Genomic DNA, 16,995 nt, shown 5'->3' on the forward strand with positions numbered 1-16,995 from the left:
TCTGTAGGGGTCTTCCATGTGAAAGTATTGAATGACAGTGTGCATGAACACAGCCAAGCTCAGTGCTAGCTCCACTGCTTGGTATGTTGGACAGGTGTGAGCTGTGCATAGTAGAATTTTCAGTTCATCATTGTTGCCCCTCACCATGAGACCTGGCTGCACCAGGAGATGTACTGGCACCTTCACACCAAACCTGAGATGCAGTGCTACTACCTGAATGTGACTGTTGTCTGCTGAATGTGCTCCCTTCATGGGAAAGCTCAGGACCATGACCCCATGGCCTCCCACATCTGGATGTGGACAGTACATTCCCTGATGGTGCAGGGGAAGTACTGCCACTATGGGAGTGTGATCAGGTCTGGCCACATTGGCTAGCAGCAGATAGTGTAGCTGACCTATACCCACATGTACATCTCCCTCCCAGCAGACATGTCATCTCAAATACTGAATGGTCTATGATATAAACCCTTGTTCCACCACAGGCACTCCATGTTCCAATGTGTCATTCAACTCATCCATTGAATTGGGTACATGGTGGAGGCAGTCATGGATGTCAGACTGTGCCACATCTAGAATGCTGAGCATTTGTCTGGAGCACATTTCAGAACATATCTGTGCCTCCATGATGGCCATAAATATCTGTTGAGTGGCATGGGAAGAGACACCTGCACCAGATGGAGGAGGGACAGCAGGTTTCCTCTTAACATCCCTATCAACTCTCCTGCATGACACTTCACCAACACTTTGGCTATGGACAGATTCAACAGTTACTGAAACCTCAGGAGCCATACTCCTCTGATCAATGTCCTTTTCCTCAACTGTAATATCTCTGGCCTCAGTGGACTCGGTAAGTGTAGGTCTGCTATCTGTGTCCAGGGAAAATGAAGGGGGTTATTGGATGTCAACCTCTATGCCAGATTCAACCTCTGCACCCTCAACTGTGCCTCAGTTTGGCCATCATCAGCATCATCATCATCATCATCAGTGTCTGTTGAGACACTGACATCAGGTGTCAGAGTCCCCACACTCCAACTGTCATGCTCACCTGTAATAAAAAGGGAGAAACACAGGAATACATCATTACCTGCACTACTATGATGCAATATATGCTAAAAAAAGTATACTGCTGTCACTATTACAGATAGTACAGCAATACATACAACAGACCTGAGAGGACACATTATGAGATATCTTGAAATTTATCTACAGTACTGACATAAATGTATTAGGCTTACCATCTGCAGGAGGTATGCATCTCTGTATTCCTGACATGAGATGTAACTGCAACAGCATCACATTTATCACAGAATCATAGAAGGTTACTAGGCTAATGGCCCTGGGGCCCTTACAAGCCTAGCCAAGAGTTTATCCCCAAAAAAAGAAACCTCAGTCAGCACCTATCGCCCTGTCAATGAAAAGGGGGAACCCCTTGGACAAATTTATGATTTCCCATACACTCATCAAGGTTGCACTTGAAGAGGGTCAGCGAAGTAATCTGCTGACATGTATGGGAAGTCTATTCCAGACATGGGACAGCCTCTGGGAGACAAACTTGTCTCACCAGCATGTTTTCTTAATGTCACATATTAAATTTAGGCCTTTCAAGTCAGTAATGTGTTGGGAGTTAGATTTACAGATAAGGAGACTCTCTAGTAGGGTATGGTCTGATATTGCCTTGTAGGCAAGACACAGATCATCTCAGCAATCTGTATGATATTGAGTACAGTGATAGTGATTTGAGCTTGTCCACATAAGACAGGTGTTATAGGCCATAGATTCTCTTTGTGAGGTATTTCTGTGGCCTTTCCAGTCGCTGCAGGTGTTTGGAGAGTTACATACCAAACAGGACATTATACTCAATTATAGGCCTAATAAGGAAAGAGTACAGAGAAGTAATAACCTCCATTTTTCTGGATGCAATCCCTTTACTTATGAGATGAACCAAGTAAAAGGCTTTTCTGACCACTGCTGCTGCACAATGGTCAAATGTGAGATTGTTGTCAACCTGAGTACCCAAGTCTCTCACCACAGGTTGTGTGCTTAGGGGGTTGCCATTGATGTGGTAATCAGTAGAGGTCATGTTTTTGCAGAATGATATGATAATACATTTTTACATTTAACTTAAGGTCATGGCTTTGGCACCAGTCATTTGTTGCTAAACCCTCTTGCACTATGTTAACATCATCTGGAGAGTCAATGACAACACCCAACTTACAGTCATCCACAAACTTGGTCAGCCACAGGCCCTTTGTCTTTGCCTGGGCCTCTGAGGAGTAGCTACCAAACAGTAGGGGTCCCAGGACAGATCTCTGGGGAACATCACTAGTGACAGGTCTGTGCTTGGAGGTGGTGGCACCTGTTTTGACCTTGTGGGTCTTATCGGTGAACCAGTTGGCCACCCACCTGATGAGATAGGGATTTATGCCAAGTTGTGTTAGCTTTTTGGTGATGCCCGAGTGGGGTATTGTGTCAAAAGCCTTGGCCAAGTCAAGGTAAGCTGTATGTACTGACTTTCCCTTATCCAGGGCCTTGGTGACAGTCTCAAAGAAGTCAATCAGGTTCAACAGGCAAAAACTGTCCCTGATGAATCTGAACTGAATGGGGTCAAGTGCTTGGAGATTGCCTATGTCCTTGTTTATGAGATCCATAATAATATGCTCCATGGCTTTACAGATCAGACTGTCAAGCTAACAGGGTGATAGTTTCCTGGGTCAGTAGTGGCACTACCTTTGTACAAGGGGATGACAATGACAGTTCTCCACTCTGCTGGAATAAAGCCTGTAATTAGGCTGTGGTTGAACAGGGTGCTCAATGGTGAAGCTAGTTCTTGCTGGAGATGGCGCAGAATACAGCCTTGGATACTATCAGGTCCCATGGAAGCTGTATTCTTTGCCTTGGATAGGGCCTTTAACACTTGATCTATGTGAGGTGTGGGACAAGTATCAGGGATGTCGAATGGGCCTTTGTGGGGGATGAAGTTTCCACTGAACCTATCAGCTAGCAGGTTGGCAAAGTCAACAGGATCACTGTAAGTGGTACCGTTAAGTACTAATTTGTAACAAACCTGGACTTTGCCATGGAGGTTTCTGACATAATTGAAGAAGGCTTTGTGGTTTCCCTTTGTTTCGCAGGCTAGTTTCAATTCATAATTGCCTTTGGAGGTTTTCACTTGTGATCTAATTTGCTTGTTGAGGCTGAAGAGGGAGTTTTCCAATTTGGAAAGTGTTCCTTTTTACCCTTGGAGAACAGTTTTTTTTTTCCTTTTGTTGTAAAGCCTGTTGATAGGGAATGTCCACTAGACAGGTTTGTGTTTCATTGAGGAGCAAGTTTTAGTTCTGTTGGGTATGGCTGAGTGCATGCAGTTGTACAGGTGTTTGTATACTGCTTTGGCATACAGTTCAGCATAGTTGTCAGCATCCGTTGAGGGGGGCGGTGGTGTGAAGGTACTGATATCCTCCCTTAGGAGGTTGTAGTCAGCTTTTGAGAAGTTTTTAAGCCTGTTTATGGCTGAGGGGGTTGGGGTGGATAGAAATTTTGAATGAGAGAAACCGATGATCTGATTTCACCAGGGAAGAACATACTATGGACGTGGTGCAGCGATAACCCATGTTGGTGAGAACCAAGTCCAGGATGTTCTCTCCCCTTGTGGGGGATGAGACGAGCTGGTCTAGTGCATTAGAACTGATAAAGTCAAGGAATCATTGGGTGAGTGCATTAGTGCAGTAATAGCTCACCAAATCTATGGTGGGGTAGTTGAAGTCACCAAGGATCAGGGTGTTGGGGGTACCTTGATGGAGGCAAGTAGGTCTAGGTAGGAGCAGTGAGTATCCTAAGTCATGGAGGGGGGCCTATGTCTGGCTATAACTTGGATGGTGTCTTGCCAACTGTCAATTGCACCTGGAGTAATTCCATGTATCATGCTGGCAAACCAGTCTGGAGGTGTGCCTGTCCTTAATGAAGATAGAGACTCCACCACCCTTAGTCTTTCTGACCCCATTTTGGGATCAGAAAGTGTGGAATGAGATATGACCTGGCAAGACAGGGGTGCTCTCCACAGCCCTGAACCAAGTTTCTGTGACCACACAGACATCAGCATCTTCCATTGTGAGGAGAGCCTCCAGTGAGTGCATTTTCAGGTTAAGATTCCTTGTGTTAAGCAGCATGACCTTCAATTTGCTTTGTTTGACAGATCTTTTATGTTGGAAGATTTGTCTTTGGGACATAGCCTAAAAAGGCACTATGGGGGATGCAAGAGCACTAGCCAGGATCTGGAACCCCAGGGTGACAGGTGGAGGTCTTCTCTGGCAAAGCATCGAGGCCTATCAGCCATGTCATCCCAGGCAGACAGATACTGGATCCCCTTGGAAAGACACCAGAAACTAAGCCAATTGTTGAAGTCAGTTAATTTTTTTGGCATTGTGGTATAATTCTTGGTGAAGGTAGGATGCTGTTTAGGGCTAGGTTCATATCTACTCTTAGAGCTCTGTCATGTCTCTCTTCATATAGTCCAGGGAGGTGCATCTCATGACATTCATACCAACATGGACAATGACAGAGACATACTTATACCTTTTGTAGAGAGGCTTAAGTGCATGTGTGATGTGGAGGATTCTGGCACCTAACAGACAACTGACTGTGACCTTCTCCTTGTCGAGCCTGGTGAGGGGGACATCAGTGTGTCTCACTATTGAGTTACCAATGACTAGTATGTTTGGTTTATTGTTACACCTTATGGGCTGCATTGTTTGAGTACTGTGTGTGATGTGTTTGGTGTTGTGTGTGGAATGTTTGTGAGTGTGTTTTGTGGGTTTCTGTTGTTTGGGTAAGTTTATATTGAAGACCTCTGCATTGGTGGATGTGTGTTGTGCTAGGCTATGTGATGTGGGTGGTGTGGTGCTTGAGAGAGCATGGATTCCAGGTTACTGATGTAGATGCATTTCTCGCAAGTAGAAGAATTATGTGCTATGAGAAAAGGACTGTCCTTGAACATGAGGCATTTGCTGCACTGTCTCAGTATGCCCATGTTGACCAGGCTGACAGGAGAAATTGTTGGGAAATGTCCAGATATAGTGTTCTGAATACTTGGTGGACTTATAGAGAGTGGGTTTTGATAAAGGTTTGTCTACAAGAGTGTAGACCACAAAAACCTTAAATGAAAAATAACTGGCCTGAAGCACAAGTGCTAAAACCAAAAGTAATATGCTTAGACTAGCAGATAAATTTAATCAGGCTACTAACAAGCCATAATAAATGCAGAATAAGAGCACCTGAACACTTGAGAGCACACAGAACACCAAAATATGGTAATAAAGTAGGTAGTACATAGTTACAGTAAGAGCAGCTGAATAAAGTTTAAACATTTGTAGAGAGGGAGGAAACAGAACAAGATTAAGAGACTACGGGGGTTGTCTTTCCAAAATGCTCTCTCTGTACACAGTAGATAGAGCTGATGAGATGGGACTGTTAGGATTATATCAGGGGTTAATACATTTACAACTCCGTATCTGTAGTACCTGAAATGTCAACACGAATGTGGCTGATAACTTCAAATTAAGTTTATAACTGTAGGAATCCTAAATCCACCCACCCAACAAACAACTGATACAGACATATACATTATTGATGTCAGTGCACTATGCCACAGTATTCTAATTATCACCTAATGAAACATACCTGGAAGCTCCTCTTGGGATGCAGAAGTTGCATCCACATCCACAATATAATGTGCTATGGATTGATGGGAGTTGCCCAGGGTGGCAATGTTCACCAGAAATTCCTCAGTGGCAGTGAAAGGGGGTTCTGTAGCAGGGTCTCCACTTGTGACTTGATGATCGCGTGCCACTGCAACTGCATGTCTACATGCAGGAGTCACCATGTTTGTTGCTCTGCAATGCACCTGCACATATGTGCGACTGTGTCACGCAACAGTGTTAAAGATAGCCACTAATTCATCCCAGAGGGTTGTACACTCGGCCATATTAGCCTGCTTGTGGACAGCAGCACAGCAGCATGTTGCCTTAAGGCATCAATTATCAGATTATTCTCTGCATCTGTAAATGGGGGCCTATGATGAGCAGACATATTGTGTCCTACAAGACAAATGTGTGATAATACATGAGGATCACATAAATACAACTTAACTGTTTACTGATAAAGCAGTAAAGGAAAGCTGTCATTATTCACCCCTGGATAAAATGGAAGAGTCTGCATATTTCAAAAAATAACAAAGATGGGGGATACAAAACAAGCAGTCTAACATGAGAAACATATCCTTGTTTGTGCCATAGCAGTAAGTAACATATGCTCACCCACCCAAAATAACAGTCCAGTCTAGTTAGTGCTCTAACTAACTCATCCTCATCCCCTCTTCCCCAATCAAAATAACAGGCTAAGGACCCGTCATGTTAACAAAACATCTTTGAAATGCTAAAAGTTGTATCAAAGCATCTGTCCATGTAACGTGTACATATTTATAACACAGCATTCCCTTTTCAAGTATTCTCAATGCTGTGTACCTGTGAAAAGACTCGTCAACCAAGGCCATGCCATCATTACACTTCTAAGTAATGCATACAGATTAAAGGGTGAAAACCAATACCTCACATTTCTTTTTAACTACATTCCAGCATATGCATTATGTGGGTAACAAAATGAGAACATACCTGTTGGAATTCAATACTCCTCTGTAGAGATATACTGTGAAGAAATATGGTTGCCTTAGCGAGCTGGACAATGTACTATCTCTCCTCAACATCTGTTTGCATAGCTACACATTTGCCTTTTTATTAATGGAGCACATTATTATTGGACTGCATCTGTCTTAGTCTGTGTTCCAGGGATACTAATTACTGCATAAGCAGGTGAATTGCATGCTAATCAACCAATCTTGTGAGGCTATTCAACAAGATATAAGCATCCATGCAGACTCCATGCTGTTTTTTTTCCCCTACGGATTTCACAAGTGTGCAGTACAGACACAGCACTTACAAGGTAAGTCCTGAACATGTACTGTAATGTATAATACTATTATGGCATGTATTTGTACTTCATCACATGGTACAGTAAGCAGGTAAAAGATGGGAGATATGTATAGAAAGTCAGGTAACATATGACAGCAGAGAGTTATTTCACTCGTACGTGTCCATTGGAAAATAGTAGTCTTCAGCCATGCAAGATCACACATTCATAATTCTCTAAAGTATTAGTGATCAATGCATGGCCTCAGTTTAGCATCATATGTTTGTAATGGAATATCTTTACATAGAGAAGTTGTGCCATAACATGACCTCAACTTGGCCCACTCCATGGAAAGAACAGTGTACCCGTGTATGTGCCATAACAGGAATTCACCTTTGCATCCACCACCAAAAGAGCAGTGTATGCTTTTTTGTGCCATCCAACATGGCCTTAATTTGCTGAGAACTGCATATCATACTATTCCCAATTAATATGCACACACAATATAAGGTAAATGAGGTAGAATGGCTTTTACACTGCATATCTCTGAATACTGGTCAGATAACTGCTTAATGGGCAAGCAACACAGACTGGTACAATTTCAAACAATAGCCCTAATAGGTTTTGTGATCATTAAGTGCAGTACATCCAAATCTATTTCACATAATACATGTACAAATAACAGCTGATAGCTTGATATCAGTTAAAATACATTGTGGAAGATCGTTGTGTGATGAGTAACTTAAAGCTGGTTGCTGTCAAGCTGTTTATGTGGTAAACAGGAATAAGGCACCCATCCTGTTTTCTGAAGGTGCATTGGAGTGAGATTGGAAATCCAGATTTCTGCAGACATATCTCCTTTGTAGTAACAAATTGTATTTCCCCTATTTTTTCTCCTGTTTTATTTTAATGGGTGATGGAGGGGTGCATTGTTTGCTTGATGTACTGCTTAGCACGAACAGGTTTGGCTATGCTAATCAGTTTTGTGTGTAGAGCAGCATTGTACAAAATGGATGGCTGAACCATCCAGGTAGCAGACAGGACCCAGGCAGCCAAAAAATAGAAACTGGGTGCTTTCTATTAATGTAGTTGTGCATCTCTCAAACCCAGCTAAGTGCCATTGTGCTGCGATTAACAGCAAAAACTTAACAATGAATACTAAGTTACAGGATGTTATGGAACTTATTCTGTGGCTGCGGATGTGAAGTCTAGATCTGAAGTCTAGATGGTCTTGGGTTTCAGTACAAGGTGTAAAGTCATTGCTTTACTATTGTGACATTGCAATGAATTGACACATAGAGAAAGGAATTCCTAACTTTCCTGTGGCAATGCCTGTCAGTGCAGGACTAACAACCATATCGTCCAGGGTTTGAATACAGCATAGGCCATTTAATTTTAATGGTGTTTCAATTCACATTATAGTCATTCTCACTTATAGTTAATATCAAAAGTATGACCATGGGTATAATGTGTACTATGTTCATAGGTTCATAGCTTCATAGGTTCATACTAGGCTATCTGCCCTAGGGCATTTATAAGCCTAGCCAGAATGTGTTTGGCTTTCACCACCCATTTTAAATTTATTTTGCTATGCCCTTTTTCGAGGTTAGTATACTGTGCCTCTGTCTAACAGTGACACAGAAGTGATATCCGGGGTAAACCTACGATCTCCCATCCACTCATCAAGATTCCTCTTGAAGAGAGTCATTGAGGGACTCTGCCTAACCTGGACTGGGATTTTATTCCAGAGTGAAGGGAGCCTCTGGGTTATGAATCTGTCCCTCCAGCATGTCCTATTTATTTCAGTGCTGAGGTTCAAGTCTCTCGAGCGTGGCTCGATGGGATTTGGATTTTCTGAGGTGCAGCATGTCCATTAATTCCGGGTTGGACATGGCTTTATACGTCAGGCACAGATCGCCTCTGAACAGGCGGTATGCCACTGAGTAGAGCTGGAATTTCTTTAACCGGGCAGCATATGGCATCTGTTTGAGCCCTTTGATCCTCTTGGTGAGGTACTTTTGGGGTCTTTCCAGTTGCTGCAGGTGTCTGGTAAGGTACATCCCAAAAGGGGCATTGTACTCAATTATGGGCCTGATGAGGGATGAGTAAAGAGGCACGATGACCTCCCCTGATCTAGATGTGAATCCCTTCATGATTAGGTGGGCTATATAAAATGTTTTTCTAACCACTTTGGCCACGTGGTTGTCAAATGAGAGATTGCTATCAACTTGGGTCCCCAGGTCCCTAATTACTTTTCTGTACTTAATGGATTGCCACCTATGTGGTAATTTGTGGGCACTTTGTTTTTGCCAAAGGGGATGGCTATACACTTTTTGGCATTTAGCTTGAGGCCATGGCTCTGGCACCAGTTGTCTGTTTCTATGAGGCCCTTTTGGAGGATGCTTGTGTCGGCTGGAGAGTCGATTATGGCGCCCAGTTTGCAGTCATTTGTGAACTTGGTCAGCCACAGTCCTTCCGTGTTGGCCTGTACCTCCGAGAAATATATACCGAACAAGAGAGGTCCAAAGACTGAGCCTTGTGGGACACCACTTGTAACTGGTTTGGAGTCTGACATGGCTCCAGCAAGTCTAACCATGTGGATTCTGTCCTTGAGCCAGTTTGCAATCCATCTAGTGACATAGGGGTTTATATTTAAGCTGGTGAGCTTATCTATAATGCCCAAGTGGGGTATTGTATCGAAGGCTTTTGCGAGGTCCAGGTAGGCTGTGTGGACCACCTTCCCCTCGTCAATGGCCTTGGTGACTGTTTCAAAGAAATCAACCAGGTTTAAGAGGCAGGATCTGCCCTTAACAAAGCCGAACTGGGTAGGATCCAGTGTCTGTAGGTCCCCAATATCTTTATTTATGAGGTCCATGATGATCCTTTCCATAGCTTTGCAGACCAAGCTAGTCAGGCTTATGGGGCAATAGGTTCCAGGATCCGTTGAGGCACCACCTTTATGGAGAGGGACCACTGTTGCTGTACGCCACTCTTTGGGCACATATACTGTAGTAAGGCTGAGATTGAACAGTAGTTTTATGTTTGGGTTTAGCTCTTCTTGGAGTTCATGTAGGATGCAGCCCGGGACACCGTCTGGTCCCATTGATGCTGTGTTTTTTGCTTTGGAGAGGGCGGCTCTTACCTGAGCATCTGAGATGTCAGGGGGGCAGCACTCTGCTGGGATAGATATTTGCCCGTTTGGTGGGGAGGAGGGGGAGAAGTTTGTGCTGAACCTGTCAGCTAGGATGTTGGCAATGTCTGTGGGTTCAGTGTATTTTTTGTCATTTTGGACTAATTCTGAGCATATCTGGGAATTACCACCCAGGTTCCTAACATAACTAAAGAAAGCTTTGTGATTATCCTTAGTGTCCTGTGCAATTTTTCTCTTGAAGCTGGCCTTAGACAATTTTATGAGTGCCTGTAGTTTTTTGCTAATACTGATCAGTGATGCCTTCCTTTTTGGGATTTTGCTCTATCATTTAGTAGCTTCCTCCTTCTATTGTATAGTTTGTTTATGGCTGGGGTCCACCAGACAGGACGTCTGCCTTTGGAGGATTGGGTCTTGGTTTAATTTGGGATCGCATGATCCATGCATTCCTGAAGGTGTTCATAGAATGCATTTATAAAGGATTCTGCGGTCTGGGCCGTATTTTCCACAGGCCCGGGGGCTTTGAAGGATTCCACCTCGGTCTTGAGGAGTGTGAAATTTGCTTTAGAGAAGTTTTTCACTGTGGTTTTCTGGGCAGGGGGTGGGGTCGGGATGTGAATATCCAGTGAGATTAGTTTATGGTCTGATCTTACCAGTGAGGGATACACTTCTGGTCTGGAGCATAGAGTCCCCATGTTGGTGATGATCTGGTCCAGTATGTTTTCCCCTCTTGTGGGAGTGGTAACAAGTTGTTCCATAGCATTTGAGTTTATAAATTCTAGGAACCTTTGGGCTAGGGTGTTGGAGCTAGAGTAATGCTCCCAGTCTATGTTTGGGTAGTTGAAGTCGCCCAATATAATGGTGTTTGGAGAGACCTTCATATTTTCCAGTGTTCTCAGGAAGGCCGAGTGGGGTTCCTGGGTTTGGGAGGGTGGTCTGTAGCAGGCTATAAACTGGAAGGCAGTTTTACCCACTGTTAGTTGCACATGGATAGTCTCTGATGCTTCGTGCTTTGCCACCATCCTGGAGGTGTGGGTATCTTTGATGAATATCGATACTCCCCCTCCTTTTGTGGTTCGGTCCAAGTTTTGGGGCCGAAAAGCATGGTATGAGGTATAACCTGGTAGTGCTGGGGTGCTCTCAGGAGCCCTGAACCAGGTTTCTGTTACTGCACAGATATCGATGTTCTCCATGCTAAGGAGAGTTTCGAGTGCGTGCATCTTGAGGTTTAGACTTCTGGCATTGAGTAGCATTACTCTTAGTTTCTTATCCTTTGTGATACCTATGGAGGTGGGTTTGTCTTTTGAGCCTTGCCTAAAAAAGGCACTATGGGGGTAGCAAGAGCCTTTGCCAATATCCGAAAGCCCAGGGGTGACAGGTGCAAGCCATCCCTAGCGAAGCATTGTGGCTTGTCGAGCATATCATCCCAAGCTAACAGGCATTGGATCCCCTTTGAATGACACCAGTACTTAAGCCAATTGTTGAAATTGATCATCTTGTCTTCATATTGTGGCATCATTCCTGGTGAGGGTAAGATGCTACTCAAGGTCAGGGTCATACCGGCCTGGGCTACATGCTCAGAGAGCTCCTTTATGTCTCTTTTCATGTAGTCCAGGGAGGTACGTCTCAGGTCATTCACACCGGCATGGACAATGACTGAGTCATATTTGTACTTGCCTTGGAGTGACCTGAGTGCTTGTGTTATGTGGCGGATCCTAGCGCCCGACAGGCTGCTCACCGTGACCCTCTCCTTGTTCAGCCTGGTGAGCGGGACGTCAGTGTGCCTGATGATAGAGTCACCTATTACAAGTGTATCAGGTGTGTTGTTTAGTCTTAAGGGCTGTGACTGTTCAGCACACTGGCTTTGTGAGATATGTATTGCATGTGTTTTGTTTTGGGGTAGCGGTTGCTTGGGTGTCTGCCTTGGAGGTCTCTGCTGCTTAGGCAGATCTTTATTTAGAGCCTCTGAGTATGTTTTTGTGTGATTATGTGTTTGGTTTGCTGTTGTGGTAGGTTTATGTGAGACTGGAATTGTAGTGAGTGTGGTTTCCTTCTCCTCCTGACTGGTTATGCCAGTACTGAGTTGAGAGAGCTTAGCCTCCAGTTTGGCTATATGGTTGCATCTCAAACATGTTGGAATTTGTTGGGAGGAGGAGAGGGCTGTCTGTGTACATGAGGCAGTTGTAACATTGCCTCAAGATTCCCAGATTCACCAGCTGGACCGGAGAGGAGATTGACAACTGACCTTTGGACATGCTAGAATAATATTGGGAATTCCTTAATAACTGAAAACAAGGGCCTGTGGGGAGTGAAGGTGTAGTGCTTTTAATTTTTAGTGCTGACATATAATTGCTTTAGCGCGCAAGTGCCAGGTAACCTAAGTGCAATGTGTTACAGGTAACTTAAATGCAAAAATGACAAACAGTAACTTTCTTTCAAGTGAAACAAGGAAATAAGTACAGTAAGCAATGCAGATATCACTAGTGATCCACAGAAGCGCTGAGAAGCCACGTATTAGGTGGAATTAGTGTTCCAGGGAAATAACAAGCAAACAAACAACAAGCATATAAACAAAGCTAGATTCAGCAGGCCTGGATCTAGTCTAAGCTACAGCAAACAAGGTGTACCAATTTCAGTAAGATACAGTTCAAATATTCAGGCACTATAAACCTTTAACCAGAAATTCCCAGCTCAGAAGGGCAGAGTCCAGCCTCTTCTCCCACAAGAGTGCAGACCACAAACCTTCTTAATGTAAAATAACTGGCCTGAAGCCCAAGTGCCTAAACCAGAACTAATACACTTTAAGAATAACAGACACTGGGCTCTCAATCAGCAGTTCCCAACTTAGAAGGATGAAAGCTACCTGTCCTGCCACCACAGTGCATGCCACAAACCTTCCTAATGTAAAACAACTGGTCTGAAGCCCAAGTGCTTAATCCAAAAGACTTAGAATGATAGCTACACTTTAATCAAGTTACTACCAAGCAGTAATAAATACAACTGAATACTTTAGAGAATGCCTGAATTAGTGCTCAAGTTACACAAACAAAGCTAGATCCAGCAGGCCCGAATCCAGTCTATGCCACAGCAAACAAGGCGCACCAACTTCAGTAAGAAGCAGTTCAGATATGCATGCACTATAAGCCTTTAACCAGAAATTCCCAGCTCAGAAGGGCAGAGTCCAGCCTCTCCTCCCACAAGAGTGCAGACCACGAACCCTCTTAATGTAAAATAACTGGCCTGAAAGCCCAAGTACTTAAACCAGAATTAATACACTTTTAGAATAACAGACACTGAGCCCTCAGTCAGCAGTTCCCAACCTAGAAGGATGTAAGCTACCTGTTCAGGCAAGTATATTCCTGCTATGTGGCTTGGCATGCACTTCTCATTGGACCACCACAGTTACATAATTGCCTGTATCTGAAATAACATAGAAAATGTATTGGTTACTAAACTTCTGCATCACTTACCATCGTGCAAGCAAGTTGCATCCTTAGCACCCTATTTGTGCAATGGTAAGCAAAGAGCAGCTTTTTCAAATATTGCTAAATCAAAAAGTGCACTCTTTCAGTAAATGCGATGTATGCAATTGGTGAGAAAATGTCATTCTAAATTGGACTTCCTCTGTGACAGATATGGATGACGTTTCTGTAGAGGGCTTGAGATTTAGGGCTGAAAGGTGGGACGTCCAGAGGTCCAAAGTGTTTGTTTGACTCCTAGTGAATGACCATGGGCCCTGGCTCCTGCAGAGGCAGTATCATGGCTTACAATCAAGGATAGAGGCATTGAATAATCTGTCCCGGGCTCTGACCAGTGCTACCAGTATCCCCAAAATGGTGAACAGTGTAGGAACCACTACCAAGACCTCAGGATGAGGAGGAGGGATACCCATGACTGTTGGACTGAGGAATGTCTTACTGGTGACACACCCACAGATGTATAAGTATGAAAGTCAGACATTACCTGCAATAGGTTAAAGCTGCATATAGTCAGCCTTGGTATTCATAATGGTAGTCTGTTCTGTTCAGTGTTTTTCCACAGCTGAGGCAGATCATGATCTGAATGTTAGAGCCCATGAAAGTCAATTGGCATGAATGCCAGCAGCATGTGGTATGTATGCATCACACCAGTTCTGTTATCACTGCTTTGTAACACCTCTCAACTGTATGGGTCTTGCAGAAAGTTCAGATTGCTGCCTCATAATTTTGGCTTGCTTATCATAAATTGTGTTTGTCTGGCAAATCTTAGCCAAAGCTTTGAGGACTGCAGTCAGAAAATGACATGTGTGTCTCATACTTCATATCTTTCAGAACATTTGTGCTAATGCAAAGCTTGTTATTGTATCACTTTTCTAGGTTTGTAGAAGAGCATGTAAAATGTGTTACAATTCATACTCCTTTCTACATCCAATATTTATTGCTTGATCCACATTTTTGGCTGCAAGAGGTTGTGAGGCATAGGCTTAGTTGGTATGTAATGCAATAATTCCTTCAAATGCATAGATTTCCACAGAATGTCCAGTCTTTGTAGAGTTACAGATATAATTGTTGCTTCCATCAGATAATTACATAAGGGTTGAGGACTGACATCACTAAATAATGTCAGAAATGTGAGATTCAGACCTCAGACCCTTCAGAAAAGTCATGCAAGTGCAAAACCTGTTACTGTATCACCTAAAAAAGTTTGTAAGAGCAAGTATGTATGAGTCATTGCTATTTTTTGGACTTTATGCCCCTATTACATATGACTTTGTCCACATTTATTGCTGTAAGAGTTTGAGGCCAGTGAATAGAGTACTATAAAATAGAGCATACATCTCACAACTGTAAAATGAAAGTATGCATGCAGTACTCTGTGGGAAAACAGAACACTATGGTTGCAGAGAGTAGTCAGCAGTTGTGGGTTCAAATACCACAATTAAAAAATGAATAGATATTGTTATGTTTTCATCATTATTGCACTGTAACTGCAGACCTCTCTAGCAGTGGCACAAATGGCCTGCTGGAAAATGTAATTATTAGAATTATACTGTTTGTACTGTTTATAATAAAGGTAACATTGAGTGAAATAATTGTATCACTGCTTTGTATGTCTCTTATAATGCTGGTAATGTTCTCCCTTTTTTTCCTCTCTCCCCACCCTTTTGTTCTTTTTTCCCCCTTTTTTTCCACAGCACAGCAGGATAGGCCTATCCCATGGGAGCCACATGCCCCCACTCCACTAGCTATGGCACCGTGTCCCAGCACAACACAACCTGGTAGCACTCCCTCTACTGCTCCTGCACTACCTGTGCCCTCAGTTAGTTATTCACTGAGCAGCTGATACCAACAATGGCTGAGCCATACACATCAATGGTATATTAGGAAATGGGCTTAAGTGCACAGAAGTGTAGCATTGTCACCTTTGGTAAAGAAAGCATAACAGAACTTTCACAATAAAAGGTAACTCACTCCAGAGTGATATGATCATCACAGATCTTGACTCCCTTCCAGACAACTCCCTGTCTTCTGACCACCATGTAGCAAGAGTAGTGCGGAAATCTGTCTAGCCTAGTTAATGAGTAAACATAACTCATTTTATTTTTATTTTATTTTATTTTTTATTTTACATTTGATGACTGGGAAAGTCCAACTGGACACAGGTCAATTTTCAGCGGAGGCCCGGGGAGAAAGGCTCCACATATAAAACATAAACAAAAACAAAAACAGTAGTACATTCCCATGCAACCATATTGGAACATATTTAACATTTTTACATAGGTGAAGTATGACTGCGGTGGTGGTGCTGCGGTAGCATTGTTGCCTCACAGTTAGACATTGCCCATTCGATTCTCGGTTAGTGCGTCTTCTGTGTAGCGACATGCGTGAATGGGTATTCCTTCGTTGAAGGTTGTGTGTTAGGCCCGGCAAGCCAGTACGTAAAAATCTACTGCCAATCATTAGCAGACCGGAGTTCCGCTGTGGCGACCCCTAACCCGAAAAGCCGAAAGACACAAACAAACAAACATAGATGAAGTATAACAAAAAACCTTCTGAATAACATTGTTTGGAAAAATAAGTAATTTAAAAACCTTGTTTTTTAAGAATGAAGTAGTTAATAAATAAGTGGTGAAGGTTCTGCTCATCAAAGTCAAAATAAATTATCTTTCCTCTATACTCTACTCTTATCAAATCAGTTTTAGAAAATAATGCCCCTTTTTGTTCATATCGATCCAAACACATCACAAAGCTAAAATACCCTGAAGATAACTAACTAAAAAGATTACTAGACTAAATACCCTCCAGACAGGGTGCAAACTATTACTGTAGTCTGTCTCCTTTAGACGTCTGTATTAGTTATGTCTAGCAATCAGTGTTATTGATGACTTAACTTTCCTTGCTGAGCTTCTACATCAAAACAAAACAAATATTTTCACAAATCCTCAAACTAAAGACTTGAATCTACATCAGCAAACAAAAAAGACACACTGGAGGGACAGAATTTTTGTTCAGTGCTTTCCTCTTCTTTGGAAAGTGGTATATATAAAAAAACAAAACAAGTGATTCTCATTTTTGCTTTAAGGCCAGCCTTAACGATTAGATGGGCACACATAAATTGATCCCTACCCCTGACTTGTTTTTCCCTCCTGAAGGCAGGAGATGCCCTATTTGAGTGGATACTGACAATGACTATCTCTATCTTGTATACTCTATGAATCTATAAATATATATGCAGTGACCAACAATTTCTTTTTTCTCTGATCACAGTAACGAGACATGGGTAGCTCACCCATGTCCTATTATTATGTTGTCTAAGCACCTAAGATCAGTTACTAAGGGCAACCAATGACAGTGCTGAGTGTTCAATCTCTAGTAACATATTACTATGACTAGACACTACCATGAACTTTA

This window comes from Protopterus annectens, chromosome 8.part0 (assembly GCF_019279795.1).
Source record: "Protopterus annectens isolate FY-2018-M chromosome 8.part0, PAN1.0, whole genome shotgun sequence".
Taxonomy (NCBI): Eukaryota; Metazoa; Chordata; order Ceratodontiformes; family Protopteridae; genus Protopterus; species Protopterus annectens.